This window comes from Gossypium hirsutum, chromosome A05, assembly GCF_007990345.1.
Source record: "Gossypium hirsutum isolate 1008001.06 chromosome A05, Gossypium_hirsutum_v2.1, whole genome shotgun sequence".
NCBI lineage: Eukaryota > Viridiplantae > Streptophyta > Magnoliopsida > Malvales > Malvaceae > Gossypium > Gossypium hirsutum.
This window is the reverse complement of record NC_053428.1, coordinates 65743671-65754574: the sequence shown is the minus strand read 5'-3', so window position 1 is coordinate 65754574 and position 10904 is coordinate 65743671. Positions and strand designations below refer to the sequence as shown.

The 10904-nt window shown below is 30.7% G+C and overlaps 1 pseudogene; it reads left to right on the top strand.

Moving 5' to 3' along the window:
- Nucleotides 1–4463: 4463 nt before the first annotated feature.
- Nucleotides 4464–8063, top strand: LOC107961186 (PTI1-like tyrosine-protein kinase 1; annotated as a pseudogene).
- The last annotated feature ends 2841 nt before the right edge of the window (nt 8064–10904 follow it).

The following is a 10904-nucleotide window of genomic DNA, read 5'->3' as shown; positions in this document are numbered from 1 at the left end:
TCCTTATTTAATTTACGTTTAATACCGCGTGATTCCACATGCAAGGTTTCATTGTAGGATGCAACTGTTTCTAGCAAATAAAGGTTGTCATAGGTATTTAAATATCCAGTTCCAATAACATTTGAATTTAAATACAAATTAAATTGATTGTTTCCAAATGAACAATAATATCTGAATTTGTCCAACAAAGAAACAGAAACTAAATTCCGTCTAAATGACAGTACAACAAAAGTGTCTTTTAAATCCAAATAAAAACCAGGTCCTAATAACAACCCAAAATGCCCAATTGCTTCCACTTCTACCGATTTTCCATCGCCCACAAAGATGTGTCTTTCACCATCACTTAGCTTTTGGTAACTCAGGCAACCCTGCATAGAAACACTTATGTGAGTAGTAGAACCAGAATCTATCCACCAAGTGTTTCTAGGTACTGAAGCTAAATTAATCTCAGAACAGACCAAATTAAGAATTATACCTTTCTTTACATGCCAAGCATGATATTTGGTACAATCTTTTTTTACGTGTCCAGACTTATTACAAAAGAAACAACTCTCTGTAGCTTGTTGCTGTTTCTTTGGAGCTAGACCCTTAACAACTTCATTCTGATATTTTCTTTTCTTGCCCTTCTCCTTAGGGGCATTGGCCAAATGAGCACTTTCAGACTTATCACGCTTCAACTTTTCTTCCTATTGCACACAATGAGAAATGAGCTCATTTAGGGTCCATTTTTCCTTTTGATAGTTATAACTAATTTTAAATTGGTTAAACTGTGCAGGAAGCGATACCAATACCATAAGAATAAGCAATTCCTCAGAAAGCTCGATCTTAAGTTCCTTAAGTCTTAAAGCAGTACGGAACATCTCCATAATGTACTCCCTTACGTTTCCTTGACCCTTATACTTCATAGACATCAAAGAAGTCAAAAGTGATGTCATCTCAACCTTATCATTTTTAGCAAAACGTTTCTCAATTTCATCAAGGAAATCTTTGGCCTGAGTAATCTCTTCAGATTCTATGCCCCTAAAGACTTCTGGAATGTTGTGTTTCATGATCATTAGACTCATGCGATTTGAACAATCCCACCTTTCAAAGTCCCTCTTAATATCAGGGGTGCTTTCCGCAGTGAGAGGTGTTGGTTGTTCTTCCATTAGTGCAAGGTCTATGTCCATACAACCAAGCACTATAAGTAAGTTCCTTTTCTATTCCTTAAAATTAGTTCCATTAAGCATGGGTATAGAATTTATATTAGCAGATATTGTGGCAGCAGAAGATGAATTAGCTGAATAGAGAACAAAAAACAAGCTTAAATCAATATTCATAAGTAAACAATAAATTCAAGATAATGGCTAATCTCATCTCAAGATACCAAACACTACATTAATATAAAGTCTTTGGACAGTAATATTAATAGTATACAGTACTATTGTTGTAGCAATCAAACATTGACAATAAACTATGTCAAGCAATGAATTATTCTTTGGACTAACTTATTGCTCACATAAAATACATTATAATTGTCACACATTTATCATCACAGATGTCGTTGTAATTCTGCCAAATATTAACTTACCTTTGGGTCAATCAATAAACGCATGAATTACAAAAACATATAACCATCTTAATATTTCAAATAAACTAATCTACACAAAAGAGGTCACTTTGGCGGCATTTTGTTTCAACTAATTTATTTAAAATATTAGACATCCTTAATTAAAAGTCAAAATCTGAATTTATTTGTTCCAAAATATTTACCTTAATTTTATCTTTCAATCAAATTAAAAGATAAACATATATATTTATATAATTTTCCAAAACCACATACATTAAACCAATCAAAGCATGCATATATTATATATTTATATATAAAAACAAAACATATATATGAATCAATTTCTATATATACATTTATATATATTTTTAAATGTCATATAGGATTAAAATAATGATAATCACATGCCTTGCAAATACACAGGAACCGAATCGCAATATTTTCAAATAAAGCTTAAAAACATAGGTATCAAATAATATTACACAAATATTTTAAACTTTGTAATTGAATCTATTAATTCAAAAATCACCCAATTTTTTTTTAATATGAATTCAAGATAATAAAAAACTTTAATATAAATCTTCAAAAAGCAACATATATGTCTGAAATATAAAACCCATGAAATTTCATGAATTAATTATTCAAATGAAGAACCTGAATCAATTCCCAATGATTCGATATGACGAGCCTCGGATGCCACTTGTTAGAATTTTAAATAATATATAATATAAAATTAAAACTGTAAATCAGAATCTGTCATGTCAAATCATCAAGAACAAAACTAGATGTGGAAGCGTACCTGAATCCATGGATTCGTTGAAACTTTCTGGATCTTGGGGATTTGATCTTTCAAATTAGTACACAAGAAATTCAGAGAATATCTGCTCTCTCTTTCCTAATGATGGGATATTAGAAAAGATATCTTGTGTATAATTTGAGGACCATAACCCTAATATTTATAACCTTGGTGTATTAGTTCTAATCAAATTCTAATTAGCCCATCATTAATTAGAATTTGACTAGAAGAGTATCTACACATATTTAACCCATACTTTATTTAATAATTAAAAGCCCAATAAAATTCTAACCAAATTAGATCACTTGTGATCTAATTTGGGCTAACCTATCATGATAGTAAATAATAAAATGTAATTATCCTTATTATATATGTGATGTCCAAAATTTCCAACATTTACGACACAAAGAGTTTGTAGCTTTTATTATAAAAACTTAAATAAACTCAATTTGGAGAAAGACTTATATTGAACTATAACCTTTTTTATAATACGTAAAATAAGTTTAAAATAATATTAAATTTATAATATATAACATTTATAAAAACTTTATAAAGTATCCAATAACTTTCATTAATATAATTTTTTACCATAACTTTAGAAAGTTATTTTTTATAAATAAGTTACAAAAAAATTACAACATTTTTATAGATAAATGTATTATTTTTATAAAACATAGCATGAATACGTAAATAAGTTATATTCATTTTTTCGTCATAACTTTTTTATAAATGAGTATTTTATAACACTTTTATAACATGTAAATTATTTTTTATAATATACATTTTGACCATAACTTTATAATTTTAGGATTTAAATAATTTTTTTTTTGTTATAACTTTATAAAATACATATAAATTTTTAAAATATATACTTTTTAGGATTTATAATAGAACTTAAAAAAATTGTCATAATCATCTCAAGCACTTATATGTGTTCATCTTTGTAATATAATATTCATAACATCAAATTGTATAAAACATAATTTTTAAAAGTTAAATCACGTATGAGTAATGTTGTTTGAATCGGATCGAACCGACAAAATCGATTTGAAAGACGGGTTTTGAACATTGAATTGGAAATTTTTAAATTTTTAATAATTTTTTAATCAAACCGGTTGAGTCGATCTAATTGGTTGGACCGACGAATCGGTGGTTTGACTGGTTTGATCATTGATCCGATTTAAAAAATATTGTGTTTAAGTGTTTAGAAAAGTATTGGGCAATTGGATGAGTGTAATTACCCATGTAATTACTCTAGTTCTCACCCTCCCCTAAGAATTGGAATTGGGTGTAGCTACACATGTAACTACACGCCCAATTCAATGGAACCTACCAATTACAATGACTATCCAAACATGTCAGTTTGTGTAATTATACACAAATCCAATTATTTGGTGGCTACCCAAACATGAACTAAATGAAGATATTAGATTCATCATGTAAGGTATAACTATAAAAAGAGAAAGAAGGCAGGCTACAAGAAAAAATCCTGCAACTACTGTAGTAGCAACATGTATGTAACCATTCGTGAAGAGGAAATTGCATAAATTTAGCAGCTGGACTGGTAAATAAAAAAGAGGCCCATAAAGTAACAAATAAAAAAATGAAGTTTATTATAAAACAAGTTATTAAATATTTTGTACAAATCTTGAAATTTAAAATTTTCGTTATCTAATAAAAATCTAAAATTCCTAATAATAAACCAAAATTGCCTATATGATTAATTACAAACGTTTTTTGACAAGCATTTATCGCAACGAATTGTGTGAGCTAAAATCTTATTAATAAAAAAGAACACATTCTAACTAATTCCTAAGAAAAATTTTAAGTTGTATCAAATTAAAAGTAGTAAATAATCCCATCATTGAAGTATTGAATAAACTCATATAAACAAAAAAATCTCAAACATCTTTGATCATGAGTATATAATTATCACTGTAAATAAAAACAAATATCCCAATGATAATGATTAATATGGAGAGAGAAAGTGAATCGATAGAGTAACCAAAATCGAAACAAACAAACTAAATTTTATATATTTTATTTAAGAGTCTAACAAAATTTAAAATAAAAACGCAATATTTATAGAAAGAAACTGAAAAAAAAAGGAAAAATTATATTTAAAAAGAGACATGTTTAATCAAAAGCAAATACAGGAAGAAAATCAAATCAAATCTTTCCACTAATGTTTCTATTTATCTCCAATGCTACTTGCTCAATTCCTTCCCTTCCATTTCAATGACAAAGAATTCAACCATGGTTTACCATCCTATTTATTTAGAAAAAAAAAGAGAGAGAGAGAGGAAATCAAGTATATTTAATTGTTTAATTTGGGTTACAAACTTTATCTGTTTTTTACATGTTTATCCCACAAATTTTCTTTTATCTGTTTTTCACATGTTTATCTCACAAATTTTGGTTTATCAATTGTTTTACCTTCACTTTTTTTAATGTGTTTCATGTGTTTATCGGCTTATTATTTCCACTGAGAACAAAACTTGAGGGATAAATTTATTATTATTATTATTATTATTATTATTTGATTCATTGCACTGTGATCTTTGGATGGAAAACAAGTTTAATCAGGGTGGCTTGGTGGTAAGGTTTAATGGTTGCTCATTAGATTGAATTATTTATGATTAATTCATATATTTTTTTACCAGACATCGTAGCGGGTTGTATGCTAAATATGGAACTGTTGGTTTTCTTTTGGTACATATCTATCGTTATTTAATAAAAATGATGAAATTCATTTCACATTTTGTTCTTCCCAAACTTTTATCATTTTCTTTTGTAATGTTATAGTATTTAATTTCAGGGTTAGCTTGTTTTAATCATGTTTTCTTGTTTAGGGTCATTTCAATGGTTGGATGAATGTTAAATCTCTCTTAGATGTGTCATTTTAGGGATTCTTTTTTTTTCTTTTTTAGCATAGGGATTTGTTTTCAAATGATGGTTTTACTTATGTGTACAGTGCGTTTAAGAATGAAAGTGGTGTGGAATTATGCAGGCACATATACCTCCTCCCCTGGCTACTTTGTGCAACTAGAAAATCCCGACGGTCTGTTTTTGAAGAAAAGAACGAGGATGCGTCGGTGGCTTTGCTGTTCGTGTCAGGTCGAGGAGAATTACCAATCGCGTGAAAACGAGCATTTGAAATGTACTTCAGATGGTATATGTTTCTTTGACCTCAACTTCTTCTTCGTATTTCTGATTTACTGTTTGGAATCTCTTGTAAAGTGTGAATTGTATAGTCATCTAGACCATTTTAATAGTTTATATTTTTATATTTTTTAATAATTTAAATTTAAATTTTATCATTTAGAGTTAAAAGTGCGAATTTGTCATTATTAATTTAAAATTTTATAAATTTTCTTGCAAATATAGATGTTAATATTCTTGTTAGACACTTTTGTGGACATAGGTATAGAGATATGACCCTTCAAATACATATCCCTATCAGATAAATGACAATGACATCCGGGTTTGAGTAACATAGAACTTCACTCTTTTTTTTTAAAAAAAACGAAAAAGAAAAAAAGTAAACGTAGAGTTTACTTTAGTGAATGCAACTCAGGCATATTATATATTTGTTAGCATTGGTCATCTCCTAATTCTTTTACTTTTGCAAGTCTTAATACTAATTTCTATATATGTTAGGCAAGAAATAGGGGTTGATGTAGATTGAGTTGATTGTTTTATATATGGCTTTTACTTGATAATATACGAAGATTATTTTTAAGATGTTTGACATGTATTGTCTTATATTCCAATATGGCATTTTGAAATATGAATTTCTCTGTCAAAGGTTCTTTATAAAGATATTTTCTTATTACGGTTTAATTTGTTTTTCCTTGTTAGCATGGTTGTGTTATCTTTGCTATGCTTTCAGGACATCAAAAGAACTCAAAGGTGGTTTCTGCTATCAAACCCGAAGAGCGAAAATCGTCGTCACTTATTGAAGTGCCTGCATTATCATTGGAAGAACTGAAAGAAAAGACTGACAATTTCGGATCAAATGCTTTAATTGGGGAGGGTTCCTATGGAAGAGTTTATTATGCAAACTTGAATGATGGAAAAACTTTGGCTGTTAAAAAGCTTGATGTTTCCGCTGAGCCTGAACCCAATGTAGAGTTTTTAACCCAGGTGCGTAAACAATTTGAAAGTTCTTATACATGTACATGTTCTTATTGGTAAGAAAATTCAGGTTGTTGTTATGTTGTGTTTCTCCTTGTTTTGTAACAATGCCACTCTAATAATTTTCATTGTTTAGGTTTCCATGGTTTCAAGATTGAAGCATGAAAATTTTATCGAGTTGCAAGGTTACTGCATTGATGGAAATATCCGTCTGCTTGCATATGAGTTTGCAACAATGGGATCATTACATGACGTATTACATGGTTTGTGTGGCCATCATGTTATATATGAGTTCCTGATTTAGATTTGTCCTACAAATAGACTATTAGTTTGACTCATTTTGTTTTTTTGGAACTACAGGAAGGAAGGGAGTTCAAGGGGCGCAACCAGGTCCGGTGCTTGACTGGATGCAGCGGGTAAGGATTGCCATTGATGCGGCAAGGGGTTGGAGTACTTGCATGAGATGGTTCAACCCTCTGTTATACACAGAGATGTAAGATCAAGTAATGTGCTTATCTTTGAAGAATTCAAAGCCAAGATTGCAGATTTTAACATCTCAAATCAGTCTCCGGACATGGCAGCTCGTCTTCATTCTACTCGAGTTTTGGGGACATTTGGCTATCATGCTCCAGAGTATGCATGCTTTCTAAGCTTCTCTATATCATGTTACCTGTCATTGGCTGTTTTAGTGTGTTCACTTGACTTCTTGTATATGTTAGGACGTTATGTTTAATGCATTGTCAGTGTTTCTATAATGAACTATTATGTTATTCGGACTCTAGGGTGAGTGTCGGATACAGTTATGCGTTCGATATGGGTATACTCTTTATTCTTTTTTCCTAAGTTTTTCCATACATTTAGATATTTATACTTATATACTTCTGTCCAAATATGAGTCGTATCAGACGTAACTGGTTTATTGCCATTTTCCAGGTATGCGATGACGGGACAGTTGACACAGAAGAGTGATGTTTATAGCTTTGGGGTTGTTCTTCTAGAGCTTCTAACTGGGAGGAAACCGGTTGACCACACAATGCCTCGTGGACAGCAGAGTCTTGTTACCTGGGTGAGGTTATTGTTCTGTTTTCAGTTGAGTAGGACAAAGTGTTAAACATTTAGTTTTGTGGATATAGGCTACTCCAAGACTGAGTGAAGATAAAGTTAAAGAATGTGTGGATCCAAACCTGAAGGGAGAGTATCCTCCTAAAGGAGTTGCCAAGGTATTTGCCGAGTCTGCGTAACTTTATACAAGTTAAATCTGGATTGGATTTGGTTCTTATTATATGTGTATATATATTGTGGATGTAGTTGGCGGCTGTAGCTGCATTGTGTGTGCAGTACGAAGCTGAGTTCCGTCCCAACATGGGCATCGTTGTTAAGGCTCTCCAACCATTATTGAAGGCTCAAACACCAGCAGCATCCCCAACATCAGAGACTTGAAAATCAAAAAGCAGATAGACATTATTCCATTCTCTTCACTTTTTATCAGAAAATTTCTGAAACCTATGCACAGTTTGGTTTCATTTCATTTTCATTGCACATTTCATTATATCACAGAATATATAATTGGGTTATTTTATTTATTTATTTGTTAAAAATATTTCTTTTCTCTGCTGGATATAAATGTCAGTATTTAGTATTTGTTTGCTTTCTTTGGGTCAAAGTTGACCTTAGTCTCTATACTAAAATCAAAATTGGGATTTAATCTTTGGATTTTTCGGGATTCATCTTAAAGTATGAGGCCAGGTACAAGTACAACCGTTTCGATTGACAATAATAAAGTCGAATTAAATATTATAAAATATTAGTCCAACATAACCTACTTATATTAAAATATTTTTAGATAGGAATCAAAATAAAATTTAAATAACGATTACACATAATTTACGCAAAATGGGATTCCATCTTGGACACTAAAACTCCGACATTAATTAGTGGAACTATTTAATTTAATTTGTTAATGGTATTAAAATTTCTAATAGCTATGAGGCTAACTTTAATTTAAATTATGAATTTGATGCATGTATTATCTTTAAATTTGGCACCTTTTTCTTTTTCTTTTTTTGTTAATAAAGCTTCAAACTTAATCTCGGTGTCCTTTTAGTTTGAGTCAATTTTATGAAAATTTTTTATTTAGGGTTAAAAAAATCTTTAAAATTGTGATTGCTTTCTAAAGTTGAATTCTAACTCAAAATCTCTAAATAATTTAAGCCATAAATCATTCAGACTCTCTTGAAAGTAATGATTAAGAAACTGCTAAGAATCAATTAAATATATGTACTCGCAACAAGATTTCTTTTTTAAATTTAAATTTAATTTTTTTGTTTGTTTTTTAATTTGTTGCTATCTTTCTGTTATAATTTGTTGTATAAATTCAACTTTTTTTTCATTCAATAAAATTGGTGTTTAGTGAAAAATATATAAAATTTTCTTGTTTCCTAAGAGTTTTTTTTTTACCAACAGTTTGGCATCAGAGCTTTTTGTTATATTAAGGGACCTATGAAAAATGGAAGAGAAAAGTTTTACAATGGCATCGCCAGTCTTCAATGGAGAAAATGATAAAACTTGGATTGTTAGGATGGTTATTCATTGCAGGCTCTTGACATTTGGGAAGCAGTGGAGGATGATTATGTAATACCTCCACTTCCAGCAAATCCAACAGTAGAATAAATGAAGAATCATAAGTAGAAGAAAATAAGGAAGACCAAGTTGAAGGCGTGCTTATCTTTGTTGTTTCACAATCAATTCTCACCAAAATCATAAAATTCGAAACTACTACAAAAATCTAAAATTACCTTAAAGAAAAATATGAAGGGAATCAAAGGATTAAGAACATCCAAGTGATGAACTTGACTTAAGAATTTAAAATGTAGAGTGTGACAGCCCAAAATTGACCCTAGTCGGGAAGTGGTTTCGGGACCGCTAAACCGAGTCACCGAAAGGTTTGAATGTGATGTTTATTGTCTAGAATATGTAATCATGAATGTGTGAAAATTTCAAGCTTCGATTTAGTCGATTGCATGTGAATTTAGTCAATAGGACTTATATGAGAAAATTTTAAAATGTGATAGGTCAATGCATGAGGACCTATTAGTGCATGTGGAAGAAAAAGGGGACTTGCATGTCAAATTCCCCCTCCCTAATATGTAGTGGCCGGCCATGCTATGGGTGGAAACATGTCACCAACATGTTGTGTTAGTGATGTATGGTAAGGAAAATAAAATAATAAGCATGATAATTAAATAATGAAAGGAAGGGTGATGAAAAAAAAAAGAAAAAAAAATAATAATGGTCTCATGCATACACCCCATTGCCGTGAGCTAGAGGAAGGAAAAAGAAAGGTTTTGTTCATCCTTTTTCAACCTCTTTTGACCGAAAATCCTAAGGAAGAGGATTAGGAGGAAGTTTGGCCATGCATGTAACTAGATTGAGGTATGTTTAATGTTATTCTTTGAGATTCATGTATATTTTAAGTTGTAAGTTCAAAATCTACCTAGCCATGGTTCAAACTTTGTTAAATGATGGAGATGACATTCGACCATGAATGTTACGTTCTTGGTTGGTATTTTGATGTCTTTGGTGATGAGGTAAGGAGATGGTTGACTTTGGGTGTTTAATAAAAGGGTTAGGATGTGAGAGTGTGTGAGAAGTAGAAATGAGGAGTCTTAGCAACTCCATGAAGGTTCGGCCATGGTAGTTTGAGGATTAGAGATTTTATTTCTTGTTAAAAATTTGATGAATCCTAGTGTGTGAAGTGTTTGAACCAACTAAGGATTAATAGATGCATGGGTACAAAGTAGGAAGAATCGGCTACTATGGTTGACACCAATGCCGAATGTAAAGGTGTTATAGTAAATAATGTATGTGATTTGAGTTGATAATGTGAAAAAGGATAATTAGATGTATTATAAATGATATAAAGATTTTAGAAATTATTTTGGTTAGGTGTGTGTATGATTAAGTATATTCGGCAATATACTTAAAGTGAGTACTTGATATTATATGGGAGTATGTATATTCGGCCACATGAGTAAATATATATAGGATGTTAAATTTGATTATGTATAATGGGCATTAAGATGTGGAACTTAAGAAATGTAGTCATATGTGGAATTACATGATGTTATAGTTGACATTGTACACACATACATCCATTCGGCCATCAACATGAGTAATTAGTGAGGATGGTTGCCGAATATACAAACATACATAAGCATGTGTAATTGAATTATGAATGTTTAACAAGATGGTTAAACTAGTGAATTATTGATTAAGCTCAAGGAGCTAAAGGAGGAGAATCAAGCAAAGGCAAAGAAAAGATCACTGAGTAGCCGAGTTGGAACCGTCTTACCCAACACAAGGTAAGTCATTAAGCATGTAGTTGGTATCATTTCAAATGGTCATAATGTTTATGTATTGATG